The sequence below is a fragment of the Zosterops lateralis genome, assembly GCF_965231275.1.
Source record: "Zosterops lateralis genome assembly, chromosome: 7".
Lineage (NCBI taxonomy): Eukaryota > Metazoa > Chordata > Aves > Passeriformes > Zosteropidae > Zosterops > Zosterops lateralis.
In genome coordinates this window covers 19,689,355-19,717,200 of record NC_139767.1, presented here as the reverse complement: position 1 = coordinate 19,717,200, position 27,846 = coordinate 19,689,355, and the positions used below count along the sequence as shown (strand labels likewise).

General features: G+C 36.6%; 1 protein-coding gene across 2 annotated transcripts in view; it reads left to right on the top strand.

The window, feature by feature from the left end:
* Positions 1 to 27,846, top strand: part of B3GALT1 (beta-1,3-galactosyltransferase 1) — a 131,645-nt gene that overhangs the window by 79,256 nt on the left and 24,543 nt on the right. For both annotated transcript variants that reach the window (XM_083865516.1, XM_083865515.1), the window contains exon 3: positions 6,196 to 6,300. The gene's annotated coding sequence lies outside the window, so the exon portion shown is untranslated. The remainder of the gene's footprint in view (positions 1 to 6,195; positions 6,301 to 27,846) is intronic.

The following is a 27,846-nucleotide window of genomic DNA, read 5'->3' as shown; positions in this document are numbered from 1 at the left end:
AACAGTGCCAGAAGCTCTTGTGTTATGAACTGCAGGCAGAAGTCCTGAAACCCTCAACATAAACAACCAAATACTTATCAGTCATTTAAGAAATTTAAGATACTGCCAAGCTTCAGGGGATTCAAACCTGCATACACAAGTATGGCTCTTCATACTGGCACACCATGCTGAAACACCCTTATCCTGCTTAAGTGCTTCCTTTCTTTTTTTTTCTTTTCATGAAAGTGTTATGGCAGAAGATTCATGTTTTGATTGAACACAGAGCAAGAAGCAAGCTAAATTATATACTCAATACAAATCTCATGCAATAATGATGCAAGAAGTATGAAATGACTGTAACAAAAGCAGACACTTCATGAAGTAAAGTCTCCTTTAAATTCAGTACATGTAGGCAATATAGGGAAAATGGAAATGCATTAAGAAAATATGAAATTGTAGATCAGACTGGCCAAAACTTTTAATAAAACTGTAAAATATTATGGTAACTCTCTGTTTAAAATATACTCACTGCCTATAAAACAGATAGAAATATAGCAAAATGTCAGAAGCATAATTTTAAATTAAGCTGGCATGGAATTACAGTGCTCAACAAACACAAAAAATCAGTTATAAGTCCCTGACCTGTGATAAATTTTTGCTGACTTCAGCACAATGAAAAATAACTCAAATAATTGTAGGCTGCAGGAATAGACCTTGGTCATTATTTCATCTAAACAGAAGAGCTTCAGTTTAGTGAGGATGGCATGAACTTTAAAATGAACACCTATTTAAAAAGCAGTCAAAATTCTGCTGCTGCTACTCAGTGAAGAAGCAACGACTTCAGCTCAGGCAGCATACAGATGCCCTACTTACAATATGCAAGAGTCATTACAAAAGGAATGGATATTTATAGTTGGATTTATTAGACTTACATTGTCATGTGAAGACAGGCATACGCACAATACTCTATTAGATTAGTTTAGATTAATTTAAGATGTTGAGGTTTTTTCCTAACTCTGAGGCCATATTTTAATCAAAGATTTAAAAAAAAAGGTTTAAAGCTTAGAATGAGATATATTTAGGATTCCATTCAGCTTCACAAGGAAAATATTTGCTTAAAAAGACTGCAATTCAAGATCTTCTAGGAATAAAATTTCTCCTGAAATACTTGACATTTCCAAATGGAAATACCATCCGAACAAACCAACACTTGAGATTCAATTCTAGGTTTACAGAAACAGCTACAGAAAGTACAAACAACAAAACACTTCATTCTAAAATTTTTAAGCATAGCCTCTTGTCTTTAATTCTTCATTAACAGTTCACCAGTCCTTAGCTTTAAGAATAGCAGTTATAATAGTGGTCATAACTGGTTTATGCTTGCTTAAAATACTGCTGCTGAAGTTCACTGAACTACTCTAGCTTGAGTAAATGCATGGCAAAAGCCAAGCACTGAAACACCTACTTTCCAGTGCAAGGGCATACAATGGCATGTGATCTTCCTCCTTTCATTTTGGATGGAGTCAAGGGAATAAGTATCAGTGAAAGATAACTACCACAAAGTACGTCATACACTAGGCATCATCCTTTGCAGTGATAAATTCTTTACCAAGCTGGATATCTGGAGAAAAGAAAAGGGCTGGGGAAAATGAATGTGCCTTAAACATGATCTTCATCATTCTGATGAGATATTTAGTTATACATCCCTCTCCTACTGCTAAGTTGGAGGATGTATCATAATAGCCCTTCTACAGAATGTTCATCATCAGAAAATGCCTTTTAATTAGAAAATGCCTTAAAAAGCCTTTTAGCTTAACACTTTTTTGTGTATGTAGTCAGTATTTTGTATTTGTAGAAAATTTTATTTATATAATTTTTTTAAGTATCCAAGGAAAAACAGCATGAGTTATTATTCTGCTAATATAGTTGTCTAAAGGCAAAAAAAAGGATTGTCAAACATTCAGAACTGAGTATTTTTAAAACTTTCTCATTCACAGCTAGTCTTTTACTAATCATGTACAGACAACAAGGTGGTTTGTTTTCTGTTTCTATCACTCTAAATTATTAGCACTTGACTGTCAGAGCTAAATACTCAAAAAAAAAAAAATCTTCAGACTCTCAATCCTATTTCTTCTTCAGTGTTCTACAAAAACTTTCTGGATACTTCCCCTACATTCCCTCTCTTCACATAAAAAGCATGACATTCCATGTTTTCTGATTAGTTGCCGCAATTTTTTCATGTGACTAATTAGTGAGAAATTTAAAAAAAAGTGGAGGATTGTGGAATTAGAGTTTGGAACAAAAGAAGTCAGAGAGGTGTCATCTTCAGAAAGCTTCTCAACCCCTTTGCTTTTGAATTTTTTTTTCTATGTGTTCCTTTATTTTTTTTTGCTATGCTATCTATAATAATCACTGGTCTGTCTTCAGTCTAAGTGTCTTTATACCTTCATTTACACTTTTCTTCATCATATTCCTGTTTGTCTAAGTTTGTTTTTCATTGTATGGACGTAACAGTCTCCTCTCAGCTTGTCCCTACATTCACCCAAGCCCATGCCAAGTGATCTAAAGTAGCTTTAGCCATGGCTTAAAAATTTCAAAACTTGCCTCAAGCCTTTATACTTCCATCTTTCCCTTCAAAGAAGTTGGAATCTCAATAATCTCAACAAGAACATTCAGAGTCATGAGAAAAAGTGCTTGCCTGGGGCCTTTTTTTTTTTCAAATATTTTGGAATAAGTAACTAAGAACAGTAAGTTAGAGTCCCAGAGATAGAAAAGAAATGGTGTTAACACCAACAAATACATTGAACTTTAAATTTCATTTTTACTTAACAGTGAAATAACAAAGCAGAACCAGATTAAAGTATTTTATTTGAAAGTTTTTTTCGTTATCTCAAAGTGATACCTACAGCTTAAATATCAAATTCTAATTTCATATACAGAATTGAATCTGCTGTTTGGTTAACTTACTAACCAGCCCCTTACCAACTAACTCACACATATCGTAGGCACATAAAGTTCAGAATACATTTGTTTCAACTGTTGTTTTACCTGATGAAGCTCAACTTAACTACAAATCGAAACAGGAAGAAACAACTCTTTGGGAAGAGTAATTCCGTGTATGGGAATTTCGCTGAACACTGAGGTCTTGACAGATGCTCCAACACCAGTGAATACCGGGCATTTATTCCCATTTGTACTTGTAAGAAGATGGTGACCTTTCTTTTGCCATGTGTGCCCTACAGCTAACAAGCTAAAGTATATGGCCTCTCCCTAAGCAGAACAGTGTAACCAGCCCATAGGGATGGGAGCTCCAGGAAACATTTAAACCAGCGCACCATCTGTCATAGAACATGACCAAGCATTTGAGTTTTGCCCACTTAAGAGAGTTTTCCTCTGCTGCAACTTAGATTAGCCTTAGTCTTTGGGTAACAGTCTTCAGCACATAAGAGCTGAGGGCTGCCAGGAGGTCTTTAACAAAGAGCCCTCTTCTCTGCAGTACATACACATTCTTACAGTCTCTATGTCATGGCAAGAAGCCCCAGATTTCATCATTATCAACAGCATTGTGCAAGATTGCTGTCTTTTCTAAAAGCATTCCCTCCAGGGAATTCAAAATGAGCAGGCAGTTTGAGAAAAGGCATTCTCAGCCTGGGCTGAATACAAATCAAATACATAAATGAAACTGCACATCACTTACAGTTACTGATGAGAAGTATTGACAGCAGCAGGGCCTTTTCCCTTTCCCAGGATTCTTCAAGTCTAACTTATACACACCAAAATAATTACACTACTTTTCCATACTGCTATTAAGATGCTCCTGACACTACACACTGCCAGATTTCAATGGGCTGACGGGTTATCTGTTAGGGCAGACTCATTAGTGGCCATTATGTTTAATAGGGATTTTACAGTCATTACTTTGTGTGTTGTGAGGATGTTTGTTTTCAAAAGAATTATAGCAGTAAATCATAAATACAAGTCGGAGTTTATTTGTAAAGCAATTCTATGTTTTTAGAATGAATAAGTCATAATTCCTTTTCACCTTTAAATTACAAAAATCAGAAATAGTTTCTCTCTCTTTTCACCCTGGTCAGGACTTTAAACTGTCTCTTTTGGATCAATAGCTTAAAAATGCTGTGTAGTTTACAGTTTATCTCCTACCTGCTTAAAGGAAATATTTCACACTTATTTGAAACTCAGACTAGAAAGTGAGTAATTGGTGGGGAGGCAGAAGCAGCTTGATTACTATGAAGAGACAGAATTTTTTAACAAGTCTCACTGAAAAAAAAAATGACAACTGTGTTTATGATTCTCAACTGAAAAGAATTTAATAAAAAACTAGTATATTTGAATCTGCATAAATAGAGGCATTTTGAAAATGGATTGAAATTGCTAATATTTCCTAATTGAAGGAAACCAACCACTGATTTCTCTTCCACTTCAGTTACGAAAACAAGGCAAACTATCTTGCATCCTAATCATCCCATCACACCCCTTCTGAACTATTTGTCTGATTCATAGGCTACATCCCAATCCAACAGTAATTTGCTTAACAGTGGGAGATGATGATGCATTTTGAAGAGGGTTTGTTGATGGCTGAAGACTGTAACCCAGCCTCAGCAGGGTAACTGCTGCCACTACAACGCTCACCTTGAATGAGGCAATATTGGGAAGGTAATCTACAAACAGCTAACAAAGGTAAAAGCATCAGCATTTACCACATTAGACTCTAAATTGCATTAAATAGATCGAGGGCCAAAGCCTAATCAATCTCTTTACATATGATCAGAAAATACCATATTTCAGTTATGTTTTGTTACGAAACATTTTTTCCATTAGAAAATTCAGCAGCAAAAATTTTTTGAAGTGTGTATTTTTAATTCAAACTATTCATAGGAAAATAGAAAAGGAATTGTGATAAACATGTCACAGAATACCAGTTCCAGGATTTAACTCAAGTTACAGACCTTTTCATACTTCTGCCTTTTTTGCACCAAAATATAGTGGCAACCTCATGCAGTGCCTCTAGGCATAAAACTCCTTGATACAAATTCAACAAGAAAGAGAGCAGATACACATTCCAACGTGAATTTCTTCATTTCTCACATATTTCTAATACGAGGGTGATTTCTATTTGCATTTTACAATTTTCTGAGTCCACTAATTGCGAGACATTCTAAAATAAATGTAAATTGTCTGGATGGCCACCATCCAATTTCTAATGGACAGGTGTTCATATAAAAATTCAACAGTATCAGCAACAAGCTATCAGTTACTGGTGGGGTGAAGGTAGAGGGAAATTGCTTGTTGCTCAGCTGAACTTCCTGTTTAACCACAGGAATGATCAAATTAGGTCAAGGTCAAATATGTGACAGACCAGCTGTGCCAGGCAGCAAGTAAGGGCTGCTGGTGTATCAATATATATATAGTAATAGTGGTTTGATTTTCTCAACCACCATTTCATGTCTTGCAATTCAAAGCTGCTGCAGGAGAAAGAAAGTGGCCTCCTGCACTCTTAGCCTTGATTTCTGGGCTCTGTAGATTCAGCTGCCTCATAGGCTGCTCGAAGCCTTGTGGCAGAGCAGTCCCTAAGGACTCACTGCAGCAGTTCAGGAGCCCACCTCTTGTCCAAAAGGAAAACATTAAAGCTGTCCAACATAGTAACTAATAACCAACTAATCCTCCCCCCATGGGATGAGAGATATTTAAATCTCCCTGGCAGAAGGAAATGACTGGACTGGTGGTGACGTTCTTATCCACAGAAACTCATTCTCAGATGCAGCTCATTTAGGACCTGAATTAACTACTACAAATAGATGCTTTTGACACACAGTGATTCTGGGACCTGTAGTGCTTTGGCTTAATCTATGATTTTTCCTGTTTCAGTAAATTAAAATAAATTGATTTATGGCAGCTAATGCACAGGTACTGAAAATGGCAGCTGTAGTTTTTTTTAAACCCATCTGTCCTCCTCTTACTCCATCTGTTTCCTTCACTCATTGCACTGGAATTCAGCTTCACAAAATGCAGTCCAAACTCTTTCATGTAGCACAGTGTAAGTTACCTAGTTACCCAGCTAAAAGACATTTTCAAAATAAATCACTCTCCTTGTACCCTGTAGAAGGCAACAGACATGGATTTTGTGGTTAATATATATATCTGAATGTTTTTTTTCAACAAAATATATAACTGTCAGTAAATTTCCTCTGATTTCAGATTGCACACTTGAAAATAATACGATAAAGGCTCATTATTTTAAACACTTATTGATTACACCCTGGGGATTTTTCACCAATTCCAGTGGATGCTGCTTTTAAAATGGTAAGTACCTACATAATTCTATGATTTACAGACTGCTTAGATTTTATAGATAATATAACAGTAAAAATGCACACTAATATATAATGTAATTTGATTATATAGCTTTTATTAAACTGTGTTGACTGACTTTTTTATTCTTCAACAGTTCTTTGGCCTGTTAATGATTAAAGATTCAGATTTCACTCTTTACACTAAATGAAAGTGTTAACAGGGAAAGAAAACCTAAGAAAGCACTCCCTCCTTGCAATCCAAAATTGAAAATAAAATATAAAGGCTGAAATTAATTTACTAGAAATTTTGCATAGCACAAATACAAAAGCTACTACTAAACCTCATTTGTTCTACAGGAACTCTAAGCAAAGGCTATTTCCATTAATACCCCACGAGGTCAGTCAAAGGTCGAGAATGGAGGTTGCTGTTACTCTGTAAAAGGGCTCACACTTTAAATAGAAGTATCTCAGTGCTCACGGTGTCTTTCATTTCTACTCTGACGAGGTACCTTGAATACCTACATGCCTTAAATACTTTGGTTTATGCATTTACCACTTCACTATTGGCATGGCATTCAAAGGGAGTAGTTACATTTTATTTGCACTACAAAGGTCTTTTAACTGATACTGAATTTATACAGAATAGAATATTCAATACTAGCATACAGAATACACTGCAGAGGAACATGTATGTAAACACACAACTTTGTGATCTGGGTGATAGTAACTTTTTTTTTTTTTTTAATTCCACACATTATTTTACTTAAAATTCAGTAGCACAATTGCCTGAAAGGATGTTTTCAAGTCAAAAGCAATGAACTACATAACCTCTTGAGATACAGAAGTGATTATAATATAAGGAAGCTTAAAAATAGAATTTAGGTTGGGAATGAAATGTTTTTCCAAGTTGAAAAACAGAAACAAATGCTGGTAATAGCACTTTGTAAAATAGAACTTTCATATTACAGATCCATTATCATGATGTATGTGCCTGAAAAATAACGATTGCTATTCTTTTAATCTTTATGTGTATTTAAATATGTTAAAGCAAATTTTTCCTTTCTATGGCAGAGTTTGAAGTACATACAAAGTAAAGGAATGAACTAAACTGCTGGTGTTAAGCATACAGAAAAAAATTGCCTGTTTACCTTCCATGGTCCTTTAAAAAGCATTAATAATTAAGCATTTGCATAAAGATAAAGCAAGAAAACACATGCAAAAACATGTATCTTTTAGACATCTGCAAGGTACTTATCTTGATCTGTTCCATAAATAGAAACTAATTATGTAGAAAGTGAAACCAAGATAATACCCTAGAAAATAACAGGCAACCTTTTTTAAATATACTCAAAATGGTGTGAGTCAATCTGTATCATACAGATTCATATTGAACTTTTTTTTTTTGTCCAATCTTCTTTTACAAGCAATAGTTAAACTTCTACTAATGCCATTAGAAGCAGAATGAGCCTTGATGTATTCTTTCTCTAGTAAAATTTCTCTGCCCTGCAGAGTAACAATATTTACTGTGAATAGTAGAATTTTAAAGGCTCTAGTGAAAAAAAGCATTCAGTCCTCTAAATTAATGCCTGAGCTCTGACTTTTGAGTGAAGACAGAGATCAGCAAGTCAGCTGCTGCTCATATTGCTTTCTTATTCATAACTGAAAAACCAGAGGATTGGGGAGTACTTAGCAACCTAATCCATTCTTTCCCAGGAATTTTATATAAGTTTTCTTTTAATATAATTTTATTCTCCTGTTTTCTTCTCCTGTTATAAGTATAATTTCAGAAACAAGTTGGATCCAAGGCTAAATTTTAAACCCCAAAACTGACACAATATAGGGGTCAGCAGAGAGGTTGAAATTTCAAATATGCTGAGTCAATCCTGCCAAGGTGGGTATTAAGGCTCCTCAGTTTCAAAGCGTACCTCAGCTGCTGTATTTGGACAGTAATGTTCCCCAGAGTCACTGCAGAAGTGCATATCAAGCTGTTTCTCAGAGCAAATAGCAGCTCTTTATATATCAGCAAAAGGAGGCTGGCAAAGGACAAAATAAAAGACCCTTCAGCCACCCAGAGCTGGAAAGCACCCTTGGAAGGACTGCAACAGCCCTGAGTCAGGAAAATTATTTTCTTTGCGAGGTGGGAGGAAGAGGTGGTTGGATGGATCCATGGAAGTCAGACAAGTTAAAAGTTACATGCTGGATTTCATAAAATTAAGTACAAACATATACTATATTTTTAGACACCTATGCTGAAGGAAGGGAGATTAAGATGCCTGAAATGATTATTCTTCACAGGCAGGGTCACTCAGAAATCCAATCTGTATGATTGCAGACATTTGTGAACATTGATTCACCAGGATACAGCTCTGAGCTATAATTCACATAGTTTTAGTGCTGCACAGCAACCCACCAGTAAAAAACCATGTCCCATTAGAACAGTGTACAAAGTGACAATTTGCTGCACTGCTTTATAAAAGTCATAATGTGAAGAAATACGTTAAGGATTGCCTTAAACTACCATCTGTCCACAGAAGAAGGCAAAATACATTAATTTACATACAATTTTTTTTTCCAGACAGTAGAGGCAGTAAGCATTATCCCTTGCCCTTAGCCTTCACCTTAAAAGGGACTATTCTAATTCCCTTCAGTTTTGGCATATACATTTTCTGTGACAAAAATAAACTGAAGCAACTGAATATGTAACGATGTGCAAAAAAGCATAGCCTAGGGTGGAATACACAACCCAGTGCACATGCTCTGTTTGCTGTATACTGCTACCTTGAAGTATAGAATATTTGCACAAATATAGGGAATCCTCATGGCAGCAAGAGGTGTCATCTGCAGCCTAGGATCAGTCCTAGTCTGTGCCTTCAGAGACTGATTTCACACCAGCTGGACTTTAACCTAAATAGCACTTACCAGAGTTTTAAATAAATCACTCTCCTAACTTCCTGATTCAGTGCAACAGCACTATCACTTTGGTCTACCTTAAAGCAAGGGCAAAATGAATTATGTAACTAAGTCTAAGTGGATGCACTGGCCATGGCAAAGGAGGAATGAAGATGATTATTTAAAGCTAAAGTTCTAAAATTATATCACAGAAAATGCATTTATATAGCTACAGCAGCAATTATTTAATTTCCAACTACTCAACACTATGAGACTATAACCTGAAAATTTATTCTATGACTTTTGACTTGTAGACAGGCGCTAAACCAGATTTCAGCTTTTCTTGGTTAACTGATCAGAACATGCTTTTCATTCATTCTTAGCTTTCAAACTCAATTGTTAATGCAGAAAATCTGCATAATACAGAAAGACAAGATTCAAATAGATGGAACTTAATCTCAAAATAGCAGGGCTTGTTGCAGTTTTTGGTATTTTTCTAGTATTTAATTAGATTCACTTCAGAATTTTAGTTCACTGACAAATAACGTTACACAGTGATTGTCTGTGGTTCATGTTCTTCCAGAAGGCTGATTTCAAAAACCTACAAACCTTGGAGAGAGGGAGTGGCAAGAAGGAAACAAACTGAAACAACCTTACCTTGCAATACCAAAAGCAAAATTCTCTTCTCAAATTCAAACTAAATAGCATCTTGGAGGTAAAAACAGAACAGTAATCACATAAAGCAAGTTGGATGAATGATGACTTGAAGAACCTGGCAAATAAAAAGAGGAGAATCCTCAAGGCAGGAGTTGCAACAAACCAACTATTTGTGTTAATTTAAATTAAAAATGGAAAACATTGACGATGTGTTCACATAGTCTTTTGAAAGATAGGAAAATAAATTAGAAGGATTAAATAGGATTTATCAGTCGTCAGAGGGTTATGTCTTTTTCTTTTTTCCCTTGCCAACTTCTGCACCATGAAGTTCAACATTATCAGTAGGTCATTTTGTACCTTCTCAAAGTTATGAACAACAGTCCAGATGCCACAAGCATGGCAAATGTTGGCTGTGCCTGGTCTCTCTGCTACTGAATAATCTATTGTAATCAGGTATTAAAGAATAAACCCAATACACTTTTCATGATGGCATTGAGGAGCTATACTAAAACTGCAGTTACATATGTATATGTTGGGGTTAGCCCTCTGCAGAGGGCCACAGGTCTGGCATGAAATTGCTCTTCAGCTTGCTTGACAAACAAACTACACTGATCTTCAGCTCAATATAATGGTGATGCCTACATTGCAGAGCAAAGAGGTGATATTTCACTTTTCTGAAGTGTTGTATCTCCTAGAAAGAAACCACATTTCCTTGGTTTATTTATACAAGTTGAGAGGATACTGACATCCATACATAGAAAACGAGCACTGAATGGTGTTATAGGTTAAGGAGAACTGCAGAAATGTGCAATACAGAACCATAGACAGGCCGAGTTCTCAGTAATGTCAAGGTTGTGTATTCATCCATGATAACCACTGGTGGTACACTGAAATACACCATGCTAAATGCACAGTCTGTTCCTTTCCTTATTGTGCTAAAGCACTTATAGGTAATGTACAACTGCTTGGTAGCTCCCATGGGAACTTTTGATCTCTTCTGGTCAGACTAGTACTGCAGCCTATTATGGATTCATTCTTTGTATGTTGACTTTGTCTCTTCTTTTCAGACACTGTTCAGGTTTTGGCTGGGACACAGCCAGTTTTCTTCGTAGCAGTTTGTATTTTGAACTTGAGCACTCCCAGAGAACTGTTGACAGTATAAGGCTATCCCTGTTCATATCAGAATTTCAGCACATATATGTGGATGACTTTGACAATCAGTTTATTAAAAAAAAAAAAAAAAAAAAAGGAGGCTTAGGACCTAGAGGGTGTATTTTCAAAGCTTAAAACAAGAGGCACACTCAATAATCCTTTTAATGCATAATAGGCTAAGTATATACACCACTTACAAGTAGATTTCAAAAGGTTCCACATTTAGAATAAACTTAGGAAATAGATGAAATGAAATTTTAAAAAAATTAAAAAACCCAAAACAAAGCAAAACAAAAGCAAACCCTAGCAACACATCAACCAGTGATTACTCCTCTCTATTCATATATATACAGCATTTTGCCAATCGGTAGCAATCATTGAACACTGCCCCTTTCCTCTACCCTTCAACTTATAAGGGACTATTCTATATCCCAGTCTTGTCATGTATAATCTGCTCAACAGTACTTTTATATCTTTGTTGGAATTACTGCTGCTGGAAAGTGGTAATTCTAAGGCGGATTTTATTGTTTTGGCTACTAACATAAAAAAGTTCCTGTCCTGCTGAATCTTCTATTTCTTCTTCCCATGTTGTAAAAAGCACCCTGATATCTCTATAAAATATACAACACAGCATAACTGTGTCCTCTGCATTAAAGACAGGATAATGAAATGTAGGATCAGCATTTCTCTGACAGTGCCTGCACATCTTCTGGTTGCCAAGGTACAAAATACATTCGAATTTTTGGGATTTTCACATATGAAAACATCTTTTGGGGAAAATGTCCAAACAAACACCCGTGGATGACAGATTTTCTTTGTTTACAGAACAGACACCACATCATGAGGATCAAACTTATCCACTTCATCTCTCACTGGTAATCTAAAAACTCTGCATGTTTAGTGGTTCCCTGAGGATTTCCCTTTCTTATCTCTTTAATCTTGACAAAAGGACCATAAAATGTGCCAGGTAAAAGCAGCTTTCACAGTTACTAACCCAGACCACCTTCTTAGGAAACAAATCAAAGCACAAGTTCATTCCACACAAGCTGTCTAACAGTTTCCATACAAAATTTATTTTGGGCCAAGTAAAGTGATACTAAAGAAAGTGAAGGTAGTGCTGAGACACATTCATGAGCAGTGAGATTTGGAATGGGGAGCACTTAACATCTTTCATCTGTCTTGACTTGCCTGATTATCTTGACATAAAAAATTTTGTTTGGTATTTTCTAATTTCAAACTTGCAATGCTACTTCATGTCTTCATAGAGCCAAAATTCCTGGTTTGCACAGATAGATTGTTAATTGTTCAGAAAGGTGTTGGAAACTTTAAGGTCTGCACGGGCTCCTTGACCCAAAAAGTCAAGTTAATATCGCACAACTCACTAATGGAACACTGACTCAGAACAAAAGTATTGATTAAAAACACTTGATAACATTGTGGTTAACCATAATGTATATATGTTGGACCTTAGGGTAGCTTCTGGCAGATGCGTGGTCATGTTTACTAGAAAGGCTTCATTTTTTCACATTTAGGTATATTTCTATTTTTTGCAAACAGACTAGGAAAAGAGAAGAAGGGAATTTCTTTTTAAATCTAAAGGAACCCAAACCAACTAGAACTGTTGTAGAATACATTCAGAAGAATGTAATCTGCAAGTTATTTAAATGCACACTAGTCAATACCTGCAATGATATAATCATCTTTTCATTTACTTCAGAGCTATGTCAACATTAGGTTTTATTTTAATGCACATGTATCTAGTTAAAAATATCAGGCTACACATTTTTAGAGAAAATGTCTTTCTTTTCATTTCATATGTATTATCAAGGTATTAATTTGAAAGCTCTGTTTGTCTAAAGAGGGCATCTGGAGGCCTTATATTGTCATTACAATATCATCCCATAGCACATCTGTTGTACCTCTAGCTACATGTTAGTGCATAAGTAGGTCATGCAAATCAGTGGTTCCAAGGATCAAACTTTGCTCATTGCACGAGAGGATTATGTCAGTCGAGGTGCTAAGAATCAACCATTATCCATCTATTCTATAAAAATCTAAACCACACAGAACTCCAACTTTCTGTGTGTATTTCTGGAGCAATATAGCATTTAGAAGAATTAAAGAATAAAGCAAAAGGTACCAACACAAGTGACTGTATGTTTCGGCTACTCAACAGGCCACAATTTCTCTGTATTTCCTACTTTTATCAGTCATCAAGTTTGTCTAAATGTACACAGATTAGAAATCTCATAACTCAAAAATCTGCACCACTGAACCACAAAGGCATTTGCTTCCTTATCAAAGAATGTAGAAGGTATTTGAAAAAGACTGTTAGCTGACCTAGCAAACATGACAAAGGCATGGTGAGGTTATAAGGTAGCTGGTCAAGACCATCTAACTCTGTATTACAGGATGGACCATAATTCAAAGGTCTGGATAAAAGGATGGAGGAGGCAGTATTGTCTGGTGACTGCTTAATATTATTTTTCTATATACCCAAATTGAATATATACCCATGTATCTTAATGAATACAACATATTTGTAAACTTAGTTTGCATTTTCCTAGTGCAAACATTTCAGCACTGATTCAGCATTCCTCAAATTTGTCACTTCTGTTGCTTTCTGTACAACAACTGATGGACAGAACCCACAGAATTTTAGTAATCCTATAACTAAAAAAACTGTAGCATTCATGGATTCTTAGTATTTTATAATCCCATTCAGGTATATAAGTGCTGATTTTTTTACTATAATGAAATTATGGAGTGACAGATACTTTTACAGATAATAAGAATGAATAATCTCTGAGTAAGATTTGCAACACATTCAGACTTTGTATTTAGTAACACTTAGCCTAAAAATAATCAACAAATTATTAATCCATACCTAAATGTCATTGGGAATTTCAGAGAAGCCTTTGTAGGCCAAAAGCACAATCTGCCTTTTGTACCTGAAATCACAGGCAGGGTTGGAAAAAAAATAACACAAGAGTGTATTTTTCATCTTCCTGTGAAAGCACCAGCACATTGAAAACATCACTCATAACAGTAAATCAAAATCTCAGTAATGCTTGTTGAAACTGGCTTTTAAGACAGAGAGTGAACAAAAAGACCTTTTAAAATAAGTTTTAGGGAATATATAAATTGTCTGAACACTGCCACGGACAATCAGTTTTAACAGCTTATGTCCAACAACCTAGTATAGTTACTCGCTGTTCTGGGAGCCTGCCAAAGAAAGAGATCCATCCAGAAATTATGAGGGAAAAAAATTCAAGTGAAAATGGTTAACAACACATAACTTACTTACATCTCTAGCTATTCTAAAGCTTTTCATTCAGCATCTATCATCATAAAATCAGTGTTCCTGACTCATCTTAATTTTAATAGAGAAATACTTTTTCTAAGAAGCCTGGAATTCCCTATTGACAGACGGTACAGTAACACATACAAGATTTATCCTCCCATGCAACTTTCTCAAGGAGCATCTGAGAATTATTAATGACATAAGCATGGCTGAACAACTGAATGATGTAAGACCACCTAAGTTTTGTAGATAGAGAAGAGCAGAGGCCATAAACCAAATCAGCAGGAAACCTTACAGCACAATTAATATCTCCTAAAATAGATTCCTGTTTTAGCTTCTAGGAAATGTTTCACTGGAAGACAATATTTATTAAAGCAGCAGCTATCTCTGTTTTTAGATTATTATTTCTGACAGACACTGGCAACTCTGGTTACCAAGAGTTTCATTTACTGTTTAATAAAGACCTTTTGTGAAACCAGCTTGAGCAGCACCTATCTGGATTCCTTTTAAATAAAGCTGTGTCTGCCCTGAGAAAGCCTGGTATGGGTGTGTACTAACAAGCAGGGGTTTGTTTCAGCCACTGAGGGAAAATCTTCAATACCTAACACCAGCAGGCCATTACACTACTTCAGATGCTCAACACCACAGCCCACAAACCCAGCATGGGGCTGGCAGACAATTCTGCTTTACTGGCTCTCACAAGTTGGTCTCTTCTGTTCCTACTCTGCACTTTGCTGCTCCCCACACCAGAACTGCAGCCTTTTGGCTTTTCCCCTGAAGCAGCCAGGTGAAGTAGCAGTTCCTGAGGGCAAAGGCAGTACCAGGCCAGGGGAGGCCACGGGCACAGCAGCTCCGCCAGGCCTCCCCGCCACCATCGGTGCTCAGCCAGCTCATCAGCCGGGGAATTAAGCTGGGTCCAGAAGTTTACTTTTGCTGTTCCAAAGTGAAATACATTAGAGTGACCCTAAATCTGGGCCTGTCTCCAGTATCACATGATATCACAGTGCCCACCTGGCCAGTTAAAACTCTCCACTCTTCAGAGAGATTTATGGATAGGAAACAAAGTGACAAGGAGGTTTGTAGCCCACTAGGTCTGTCATCTAAGACCAGGAAGCTCTAATTTTTACTTTCAGGACTATTTATTTCTTTTACATTTAGAATAGAAAGGATTAGACAAATATCTTAACTTGTAAGGGCTCAAACACAGAAGAGATATGAGATCTGCAGCTTTCCTCTGGTGCAGTGTCTCCTATGTTAGACAGACCATGACCACCACTGTGAGTCACCACTGAATTCAGTGCATGAGCCTGGTGATGGCAATTTGGGATGCCACACTGCACAGCAATAGACTGAGGCTCTCTTTTTTGGTAACTGACTGCACCCCTTTACTGAATCTTATCTGTGTGTCAAAGCCAGGACTGCAATTAAAGCTGAGACTGAAGAATCCTCCAAGGTTCTTGAAAAAGGAGAGTTTATCAAGAAATTTTAATTTTTATTTTGATGTATTTTGTAACAGAAATCAGGTTGCCTCCCAGAGAACCTAAACATTTAGGATTCTCTTCTTCCTTGTTTTCTTTGGCTTTTTTAATGGATTGGTTTTTTGGGGTTTTTTTTTGGTCTTTTTAATTTTTGTCTTCATAAATTAAGCATTTCCAGGAACAATGGCATGTCAAATTCTAAACTTCTACCTCCTTTAACATAACACTTCCAATACTGTAACCTGTGTTTTCCCTACTAGACCCGATTTACACAACTCTTTTCATACTTTCTAGTAGTCAGTGGCTGCAGTCATCTAAAGACTGCATTGTAAATATCTGCAAAAACAGCAGGAAAGGCATTGCCAGCAAAAAAAAAAAAAAAAAAATTACAAGAATACTGAAGTGTTACTTAAAAATAACATTCATTTCTGGACAGATGTTAAGGAGCTTACTTTCATATTAGTCCATGTAAGCCTACATAACTCTTAGCAATCCAATCTAAAATACATGCATTGTGCATCACTGCATACTCATTTGACAAAAGGTTTGATAACATGCTTTGGTTTACTATAGATGACTGAGATCCTAAAGAAACTATGTGCTGCAGCAAATGCAAAATTTAAGATGAGATTTCACAAATGCTCAGTACTTTTCTGAGAGCTTTTATATCACCAGAGATAGTATAGTGAATATAGGTGGTAAAACACCTGCTGATTTTAATAAAATCTAAGTCATACAAATGATGGCTGCATTGAATCTCCAAACCTTACAAGCTGCCAGCCCCTCCAGGCACTGTCAGTTCCCAGTATTCTCTGCACTTCTAGTTGTAAGAATCCCATAAAATGAAATATTTATATTTTATTTTTCATAAGTTATGCTTTTGCCAGTCCAGCTACTCAAGTCTACATTAATTCTGCTCGGTTTTTATGTAGCACATGGTCCAATGGAAGCGACTTCTCAGCCTGCCTAATGTCTCCCCTCAAACCAAAGGTTCATTTGTAACTGTCCAGTATCGCACCCTTTAGATGTCAAGCAGACTGAATAGAGACACACCTCTCTAAAAGAAGTGGTAAAACACCTCAATAAATGAAAGAAATTACTGTGAACTTCCAGGGAACAGCAGACATTTTCCATCTGTTCAAAGTCCTACTGTTGCTATTTATAAAAGCTATCTTGACATTAAGGACTTCTCAAGGCTGATACAGTCTGGTTTAGCAGAAGGATGGGCACTTTAGGCAGAGCTTGGAATCTGGCCCTAAGTTACAACAAAGCTGAAATGAATAAGAGGTTCATAATTTATATTTAACAGAACAATGACAAGTTGCAATAGTAATAATTATAAAATCTGCAATATTTGTAATAATAATTTTTAAAAATTTAAAATCACATTAGTTTCTACAACTACCAAAACACAAAATTCTAGGAAAGTCATAAACATCTCTTTGCTATCTCTGCATCTCTTCTTCTCCATGACTAGCATAAGTAATATGAATTACAAACTACCTGGCTGAATGCGGCAATATTTCCTTTTTGCCATGACTATGCAGTGTTAAAGCTGAATATAAAACATTTCATTACTTTAACACTTACTTTAGGTTTCAAAAAGCAGTGCATTTAAAATAAACTTTTGCTGAAAGCTTTATTCCATGTCTCAGCAGTAACAACGCTTATTACAATAACATGCATGAGATCTAGAGGTTCAGCAGAAAGATGATTGTATCTTTTATATCCACAGCAGGGAGATTTCTATTTCCTCTTCTGTCAGGATGATTTATTCAATAAATGGAAAAAACATAAATTTTAAAATGCATTGATTTTTTTTCCCTGTATCTCAAGAAACAGCAGAAATCTTAGGAAATTAAAAAAATTAACTCCACCATAGATATTACAACATCAGGTGCTTTGGAACAATTAACTGAATCTCTTGAACAAAGAATATTGCAGAACCTTCCATACTTTGGATGGTTAAGTCAAGAAAGTCTGTCCTCTCTCTTCCCTATGACTTCAATGACCTCCCTATGACTCTTCCCTATGATGCTCCTTCCCCATCTTTTGTTTTTATCCATTTTCCTTTTACAAAGAAGTTTATGAATTGTTCAGTATAGACAAGGATTCATGCACTTCATATCCAAAGACAAACTCAATCTACTTTTGGTACATTAATTAGCAGAAAAAACTACTACTGGAAATTTTAAAAGCTGCAGTTTAAGCAGAAAGGGTTTGAAAGAATGAAGTGTCAGGTATAAAGAAGGAAAAAGGGTTAAAAAATAATCAGGTCATTCTCTGTATTATGCTTTTTCATATGCCATAGTGAACAGTACAAGCAGTGCCACAAATAGAACAGGTTCTGTCTATAAGGGTCGACATCCATGAGTTCAGAGCCAAATCCTTTGGTTTTCATTTCCATTCAACACCTTACCTCAATCACTTTCTCAGTCTCTTGAGTATATTTCCCTAAATTATAACAGGAAGAGTGGAAGTAAGGTAAAATTTAGCATGAAATCTTACATTTTTCCCTAGAAGCTTGGTGGTCTTAATTTCAGAAAATGCAATTGCAGCAGGAAAGGAACAGAAAAGAAAAATGGAGCTTAGTCTGTGGCAGCTTTATAGAGCCAGTGGTACTGTGGTGACTAATACTGACACTGAATACTTTCAGGAGGTTCTCATTCACTGTAAATTTTTGCAGCAATACTGCAAAACAGCAAACAGTGACAGGAGAGGTCACAGTAACTACATGGTCTCTAATGAAGTTTTGTTTCATGGTATAAACCCAAAAAAATCTAGCAAAGCAAAACTCACATAAAAGACTATGATCATTAACTCACATTTGTTACCTTCTGAATTGTAGGTTTTTTTAAAGAAACTTGCACAGCATCAGGAAAAATGGCACTGTAGTGAAATCCGTAACACAGACTGTGAGCAGGTGTCATGACAAGATGAGAACAGAGCCTTACAACAAAGCAAAGTGACCACAAACAGTGATAGTTTGTGAGGATGAACCAAGAATCCCTAAGAATAAAGAACAACAAAAGCATGAAATTGTTCTATTTTCTCATCCAAATTTCTCAATTGCTTCATTCAAAATCCCTTTTAATAAGCTAGTAATTAGGAACATTTTAATTATACAATTTAGGATGAAGGCAGCCACGATAATAAAAATCACAAGACCATGCTTAGATGATGTAGGCTCTACTAATATGGGATGCATTTACTTGCTGATTTTAAACAGAGCTCTTTTTGCATTACCCTAAACCAATGTGGATTTAAGATCTCCATAATCACATTTAGCAAGGCACTGTGTGCAAAGCAATAGAAGCAGTTATTCCATAGAGTTTACGAGGCATACAGAGTCACATCTGGTTGATGGTTTTTTATTTGGCGTTTAGGTCAACTTCACAGACCTACATGTAAGTACATTTAAATGCACATTCTCTACATTGTTGGAAAGGCTAGCATATGACCCCACTTTTCCCCTCTCTACATGTATATATGTCTTATAATCTATGCTCAGTGTTTCTGTGAAGATAAACAGATATGTGAATTCAGTCATCTTCCATCAACTGTATTTATTCTTGGTCATCAAAGGGGAGGTTTCTAATCTCTACAACTAACAGCTCAATACTCTTCTTCCATTATCATTCATTATTACATGCATGCAGCTAACATGGGTATTTAGAGCTTGGGCATGATCCTATAAGTTATAAATACATTCTGGGGAGCTGTTAAAAGGAAATCAGAAAGGTGCATTACCCAATAAAGTGAGATCATAAAACCATACACTTTAGTCACTTTAAAGAAATTAATGTATTTCCCCAGACTCCTTTTGTAAAATCCCAATCATCCAAATAAATGACCTGTGAAATAAGCCTCTATCTAAATTAGTCCATAACCTTCAAGTCTTTCCCCCACCAAAATCTCTCAAGTCTTTAACACTAACACACTCCTCTCATAAAGCAATCTCTAAGCTTCATAGGTTCACTCCTCATGGAGCATATCACAAAGGAACAGTACAACTCCCCCTCTATTTACTTTAGGTTGAGGAAAAGCATCACAGGAATGTCCAAAGCACCATTAGACTATGGAGAACTGGTTACCATTGCAAAATGCTGCAGTCTGATACTGCAAGGATCCTCTCAAAAAAATGCTTCTCCTACCCAATTGGCTTATCCCCAAACATAGCTATGAAAGCTGTAAAACTGCAGTCAGTATCCATAATAACTTGCACCACTAAAGGCCCTGGTGTACAGTGTTCAGTGTGGAAAACATGAAGTGGAAGAAAGCACCACTTGTACACGACTTCTCATATGCCATTTCTTTATAACACCACACACTGTTGTTCCAGATACACATTTAACTACTCATAAAAAGTTCTTCTGTAGTTTACAAGGAGAGAAACCCACACAGTGCTGGAATATATAACTGAAATAGGAGCATTTTGATTTTGCACCACAGACGTAAGTCACTTGCTAATTGGATTCTTACATTTGGACATCAGCCTTTAATCTCATGCCTCATTGCCCAGGAAACAGTTGCATTTGTTCTTGGCTTCCTAATTGTGATAGATAGATATATATATCTGATAGTATAACAGTCATTCATTCAGACGCACCTGATGCTTTAGATTTTCCCATTTGAAGTGGGGCCCGAGGACATGAAAGGTGTTTTGTCTGTGAAGTGACCTCCTCGCCATGTCCTTTAGATGATGTTCACAGAAAAAGTAGGACATCAGTGATCATTGTGTCCCGTGGCTCCAAGTGAGACAGGTATAATATGGATAAGCAAACCTACATAGGTGGATAATGAAAAAAAAAATTAACTTCCTTAAATTTTCTGCATACTAAATAAATATTAAATGGAATATTTATGCAAGAATCATAAATTTCTAAAATTGATTGGTTTAAAAATCACAGAGTAGAATCCCACAAGGAGACATCTATATATGCACCCACAAGCCAGCACAGTTCCAAATTTCCCAGCAAACCCAAACCCATTTCAAACTCTTGTCAAGCATCAATGCAAGACCCACTTGTAAATGACAATCCTCTGCAAAGACACCCCACATTTTTATCTGAAATAGCAGATATTTCTATATATATCTGAAATAACATATATATTAAATAACAGATATTTCTATAGTGAAGGTATAATCTTTTTTTAATATTATTTTCATCTCAAATTTAGTTGAAGACTTCCAAATAAAGATAAACGAAACCCCCAACCTCATTTTCCTTCAGCAGCTGCTAAATTATATAAGCTGTTCAAGTTAAGAGATTTTTCAGAGACCTCATTGATAAATTAGATAATTAGAAAAGAACATATGAAAATCCTTCATCAAAAAGAAAAATCAACAGTTAAATGACTAAGAGCAGTAGAATCACCACTGTACTCAACAGTTATAACCAATGCAAAGAATGCATTCAATACTCTGTTCAGTTTCTAAGGGTTACAGTAATTGATTCTTTTATCAATTCATGTTTTCTGAATTCTTTCCAGAATTTCTTCACTTTTAATACTAATTAGGAGATAACTAAGTAAAAGTTCAGCCTCCAATATTATGTTTATTACCCCACTTTTTTCCCCTCTAATTTCTCCAAAAAAGTACCAATTCAGAGTCTAAATCACCTTTTTGATTTTCTGCAATCTACTTAGCATTTTCTTTTTAGAATATTCAGGTATTTGCTGGCCCAAACGGAAGAAAAATTTCAGAAGTGAATGTATAAGAATTCATAGAAATACAATGGTAAATTTGGACACACAAACAACACAAAATTATCCAGTGATTAAAATAAAGGACTATTCTTTTGCTTATCCAAACAGGCACAATTAAGTAGAACTGCACAATATTTTTTAAAATTGCTGTTCTTCTTTGAGATAAAAACTCAGAAGATATTTCAGCAAATAAACATGAACACTTAGGAAATCATGACCTAAATATTGATATTTCACAAACTGAAAAAAGACTACATTAATCAGATAAATTATTCATTCCACAAGTTATGGGAGCAACTAGGATGATACATATCCAGGAATTTCACTTTATTAATTTTTATGCAAACTAAAATGTCAGATTTAGCATTTATATGCAATTCCACGTATTGCTATGACTCACAAATCTTTACAACTTTAACAGTAGCCACCACTACTAAAAAGGGAGAATTTGTTAATTTTGAGGTGCTAACTGCTAACAAGATAACAGGGAGCAAACTCATTAATAATTTAGCAAATAATATATTGCTAAATATCAACTTTAACATGGCATCCATCTCTCTTTAAAAAAATGTGATATGGAAGCAGAAGTGCCTATCCTTAGTTATGCAGTCCCTGCAGCAAGTCAGTACCTGAACTGGTTTACTTTTTGATCTTAAAAGTTCATTTGAGTTGCTTCATCTCTACCAGCCATGAGGCTCACAAAATAAATAAAAACCCACAGAGATACATTTAAAAAAGGAGGCCATAGCAATGCTGACTTTCCAACTAGCTGAAAGTGGTCCTAGGCCTCTTGAGGCATTAGACAAGTGCACACCACACACACACAGCCCAAGCCCAGCATGGGATTGCTTGTTCCCCGTGTGGGGCTCACCCTGCCAGGCAGAATCCCGTGCAGGGCAGCACCGACCACGGCTCTCACTCCATCTCACGTGTGCAGCCACAGATCCACTGTGCCAGGGCTGACCAGCTGAGAAGGTGGGGGTGGGGGAAAAGGGAAGGCTGCTTTCCTGAAGTCATGGGTTGAGGATGGTGCATCATTCCTGCAGATTAATCCGATTTTTTCCTGCCCTAAAATAGCACTAAGGTCTATCTCCTCACCTGCTCTTCGGCACTGGCTCTGTCCAGCCCCTGTCCTCAGCCCTGGGCAGCTCGGCAAGAAGGAGAAGACAGCAATGCCATATAACTTGTATTTAGGTAAATCCCTGATCACAGACTTCCATTCAGAGATTTTTTTATTTTTTTTAATAGGAATGCAATTTTAAAATATAAACCTTCAGATCTTCTCCATAAATACACAAGAATTACTTTAATGGGGCAACAAAAACTCTTATCAGCTGAAGTCTAGTCTTGGAACTCCTACAGGGTTTATAGGATTAAATTCAGTGTCTTATTAAAGTCTCACTACCATGTAATTCTTTACTCTTAAGCCTCTTTTTCACCATCTTTTGGTCCCAGAAGTTCCCTCAAACCATGCAAATACATTTTTGAAGCCTGGATTAGGTCTCTCATGTTTAATAAAAAGTCTACTAAAATTATTTTTCAGCTTTGTTATAAATGAGTATTGTGAAGTCTTTCAATGAACTGAACATAACTCTATTCTGTTCAAACAAATCCACTCCAATATTAACATTTTAAGGATTTATGCAAAATATTACCAATACACATATTGCATATACAGTGTTTGTGCCACAGTAGCAAAGCAAAACAGAATCTTTTGGTATATCCCCTGCTGTATTGCAAGTCAGAATCATGCTTCAGTTCCTTCATTCTCTTTTGCATAACATTATCTACAACACTTACACCATTCACTTTTCAGGATTATTTCAGTCAGGCCTTACTCAAATCTACAACCTGTCTCACACCACAACTTCTCTCCCTACAGAAAGGGCTGAATAACTCAAAGGATCCTGAATCTCATTTTCATTCCCACACTTGCATCACAAATTTGGAAACCATTTCACAAAGTGACTTACTTTATAAACTTCTATAATTTGATTTAACCCAATGAGATGGGGCTCCCACTGTGCTGGTGACCAAGCAAAGCCACTTGAGCACTAGCATTTGGGTGGGCCCCCAAGAAGGGGCCAGCACCTTCCTCCTCCCTGGCGGTGGCGTGACAGAGCCCCAGAGAGGTGACAGGCACAGGCAAAGCTCCCAGCAGAGGGGCAGGCAGGGCCTCACCTGTCAGAGACCCTGAGCAGGATGCAGAGGTTTTCCTGTCCCAGCCATCACTCAGCTTTTACTGAGAGCAGCTCTGCACTGGGGAGACACCTGAATTCAAGGCAACACCATCAAGACTAAAATATCTCCTTCCCCCTCCCCCATCTCTGAATGTGCTGTGCCACCAGCCTTTCACATTATCCCAGAATTTGCTTCCAAGTTCACCTTTTGACAACTAGGCCACTCATATTTTTGTATTTAGTCAGAAGGGAACCACAGCATTAAATGATTTCTAGTTAACGCCACATTCTAATTCTAGTTGCATGTCCAGTTCTGTAGGAGATATCTTACACTCTAATCAACATGTTTTATTTAATAGGATTTTATTTTGAATTCACTAATCTTACTTGATTTTATAAATGATGTCCACTTCTTTCTGCCTACAGGGTCTATATTCTGAAACTTAAATATTTGATTTTAATCCTATTAAAACAAACAAATCTATAACCATTTAAAGACTAGTTAAAAAAAAGAAAACGCTTCACAGTTCTGGACTGTTAAAACTGCTGTACAGCTATACATCTCCTCTCTATCTCTCAAAAAATTGATTTTTAGAGCTTTGCCATGAGCCTTTGCAGTGCTTAAGACAAATGGATTTTATTACTGAATCCAGCCTTCAGGAATCTTACTTCAAAATAAATCAAAACCAGAACCATTCTTTCCTGCAGGCCCACTAAAAACTTGTGTAGAAAAATAATTAACAGCTTCACAAAAACAAAACAAGTTTTATGTGACTAGAGCAAGGGATAGAACACTAACAGCATGTTTATAATGACTAAATGGAAAATGCAGATAACAGAAAAATACTAATAACCTTCATGTGCAAGGACAGTCATCTCCAAGTAAGAAAAAAATTAACTAATAAATTATTGTGCAAAGCTGTCATTTTTATGTAGCTGTCAACTGCTTCAGTTTCATTTTTTCCAAGGTCTGGAAAATGAGGTCAAGATCAGTTTCTGCCAATTAATTCAGAGAAAACTGTTGTAAAAATCACAGACTTCCTGAAAAGCATGCATTTCTTATGGGCTCATTAATACCCTAGTTAGGAAAAAAAAATCCATTTCAAAGTTAAAATAAAGGGTCACATCATTCAGCCATAGCAAACCATCAGTATTTATATACTTACAGAGAGCTCACTCTATAGGTACACAGACATACAAGTATGCTATGTAAGTAATTACCCACAGGTTCAGTGATTTAAATTGTCCCACACAAACCTGCATGGCTAAAGAATAGAAACCCTTTACTGTTTTACAGTTGTGCAACCCACAAGCCAGTGTCAGTGTAGCTGGTTCTTCCCTCCCTTGCATTTCTAATTCACTGCTGTGCAAAGCACTCACCTCTTTAACAGAACCCGAGGCTGCCCAGGCTTCCCTACAGCTACAGCACCACCAGGGTGGGGGACTGGTTCTCTGCCCCACCTCCTGAACACATGAAAGGTCTTTGCACTAATTTGTTCCAGGTGGCTGTGGTCCTCCCACGAGCTCATCAGTGGAGCCTATAACTCATCACACATAACCACCCTGCTCACCTGCCACAGCCCCATGACCAATACTAGATGTTTATGACCATCTGCAAGAGGCAGCTGCATCAATTTCTGCCTGCCAGGAGAATCCTACTGGAGATTTGAACCTGAACACTTGTGGAAAAAGATATGAACATTAGTATGGGAAGGAGAGATATAAAAGGCTTTAATACTTGGTATTATGGGCATAGTAACTGATTTTAGATTTTTGCTTTTATTATCAACAGTACTCCAGGTTGCTCTTAGTTCATAAGCAATATATTGTTCAGTTTCCTCTGCAAAATGCAGCTGAAAGAATACAACAGCATTCCCTGAAAACTGTAACTTTAAACCATGATTTCCTCAATTTCCATTGTATAGGAAGATGTGTCTGGTTTCATTGTTGTTGCTTCACCTGTCCTCAGGAATTCAGATTCATTTCAACTACCAATTGCCAACAAATCAGTTCAGAACCCTGACTTTACCCGATTTGGCACTAGGCAGAGGGATCTGTTAAAAAAGCCAGTGAGGGATTCTGGTGTCATTGAGCACAGTTTCCTAAGAAAGCTGCTCTTCATGGAAAGTATAACTATAGTGGTTTGGCCTATCTATCAGCCTGGGAATGAATATGGCCTCAGAGCATACAAAGCTTGGCCCTCCATAGCTTAAGCTCTTCACATTTACCTCCAAGTTTAGTTTTAACTTGAATCTTTGAGGCTACTGGGGGTTTTTTAGCAGTTAGATCAGATTTCCTATCTCTGTTGTAAATGACATTCCGTTTTCATCCAAGCAGGGGTCCCTGAGGATCTCTTGACCCAATCAATTAGATAACTTGTTTTTCTTGTGGCCAAGCTATAAGAAAAAGCAACATTTTCTTTTCATCCATTTAACCAGCCTACATTTAGTCTCTATGAGGTGAAAAGTAGAGCCATAGCTCAGGGCATTTATTTGCTCTATGAATTTTTAAAAGGAACTAAGTTTCCCATATAAAATTATAGCATGCATTCAGAAGGCTCCACACAGCTTCTGAGAGTGCAGGAAAAAACAACTGGACCCAAAGAGTGCCATGTTCCACTTTTGCATGTGCAAAACCAGATCAGTGCTACACACCCACCCACCCAGAGGTCCTGCACTGTGGTATTAACAGTAGTTACTTACATAGAGGGGAGTCAGTACAGTTGATCTGTCCAGTTTTTTCTATGCACAACATTCACTACTGCAGAAATATTACACTGATATTTAGAACTAGAATTTTTTCCTACATAAATCTAAACACATAAAGGAGATAATCCTGCCTTTCTATTGAGAATCAACATTAATCCCTGTAACTTTTGACACATCACCAATTCATCTTCATATCTCAGTTCAGTTTACCATAAGTTCTACCTTAAACCAAACTCCCCAGATTTCTGAGATCTACACAAAATCCTCATTGCCCACTTCCTTGACCTGCTATCCCTCACACATGCCTCAGAGCATTACCTGTCCCAGCATACTAAGCACTGCTTCTCAGAGGCTGTCTAAGCCTTCCTCAGTTTATGATCAGGACACTGACTTCACTGTCCCCATAGAGGATGCAGCATCTATCCCACTACTCAAAGTTCAGCAGTGGTCCAAGAACCAGCTCTGGCCTGGGACAGACAAGTGTTGCAGTGTGTTTAAGAAACCAGCCTCTTCTTTGCAGTGCTTGATAAATCACAAATGCTGCCAGTGCTCTGTACTTCTAGATTAAAAAGCTAGTAGATATCCTACAATCTGGTCTTTAAAACTTATATGTAGGTGATTTTTCACATTTAGATTGGGTGTTAGAATCTGAGGATATAATCTTCCATTTTATTCAATGTATCACAGCAGAAAATACCACAGTATGAGCAGAAAAAGCTGAGATAGGAAAAAGCCAAGTCTTGGTGGCACATCTGATACAGATGAGCATGTACTGACTTGTGCAAATCACAACCTCTCTTCATTCAGATTTAAAATAATCATGATTGATGATGATAATGAAGATAAAGTAAGTCAATGTTCTGGTATTTTATTATGAGATGTTGTTAATTTCCGCCCATATCTGTGTTCAAAAAGAAACAATCTTACAAAAATAATTTTATTCCCTTCAATTTTTTTATTTTTTTTTTATTTCTGGTAAAGAATGAATCCAACACTTTTATTTTTGTCGCTAGACAAAATCTGCTTTCCTCTTTTCTAAGAAGCAATACCAGATCTCAATTTCTGTAATGAGCTGTAATGAGGTGGTGAAAATGCAATGAAGAAACAGGACCAAAATTCAACACTAGTCACTCCAATTTTCTGTAACATTCCTGAGCACTCAAAGTTTCCTATTTCAGATCAATGCATAAATTATATTTAAATTTTATTGTGACTTTCACTACATTCCCAGAAGCACTCACAGCCCTAATTTGCCATTTTAGTCTAAATGAAAGGAGAACATTTTGCTCTCATTGAACTATGTAACCTCATTGACTCAGTGAAACAAGGAGCATGAGAATGTGTCAAGCCTAAGTGCAATTACAGAATGTATACTGAACGCTGTATGTGCTATTTACAATGTGATGACATTTTGGAGTGAAAGGTAAAGCTGATCCTGCTACATTAGAACAACAAGATAATTTCATCAAAGGGGAAGCA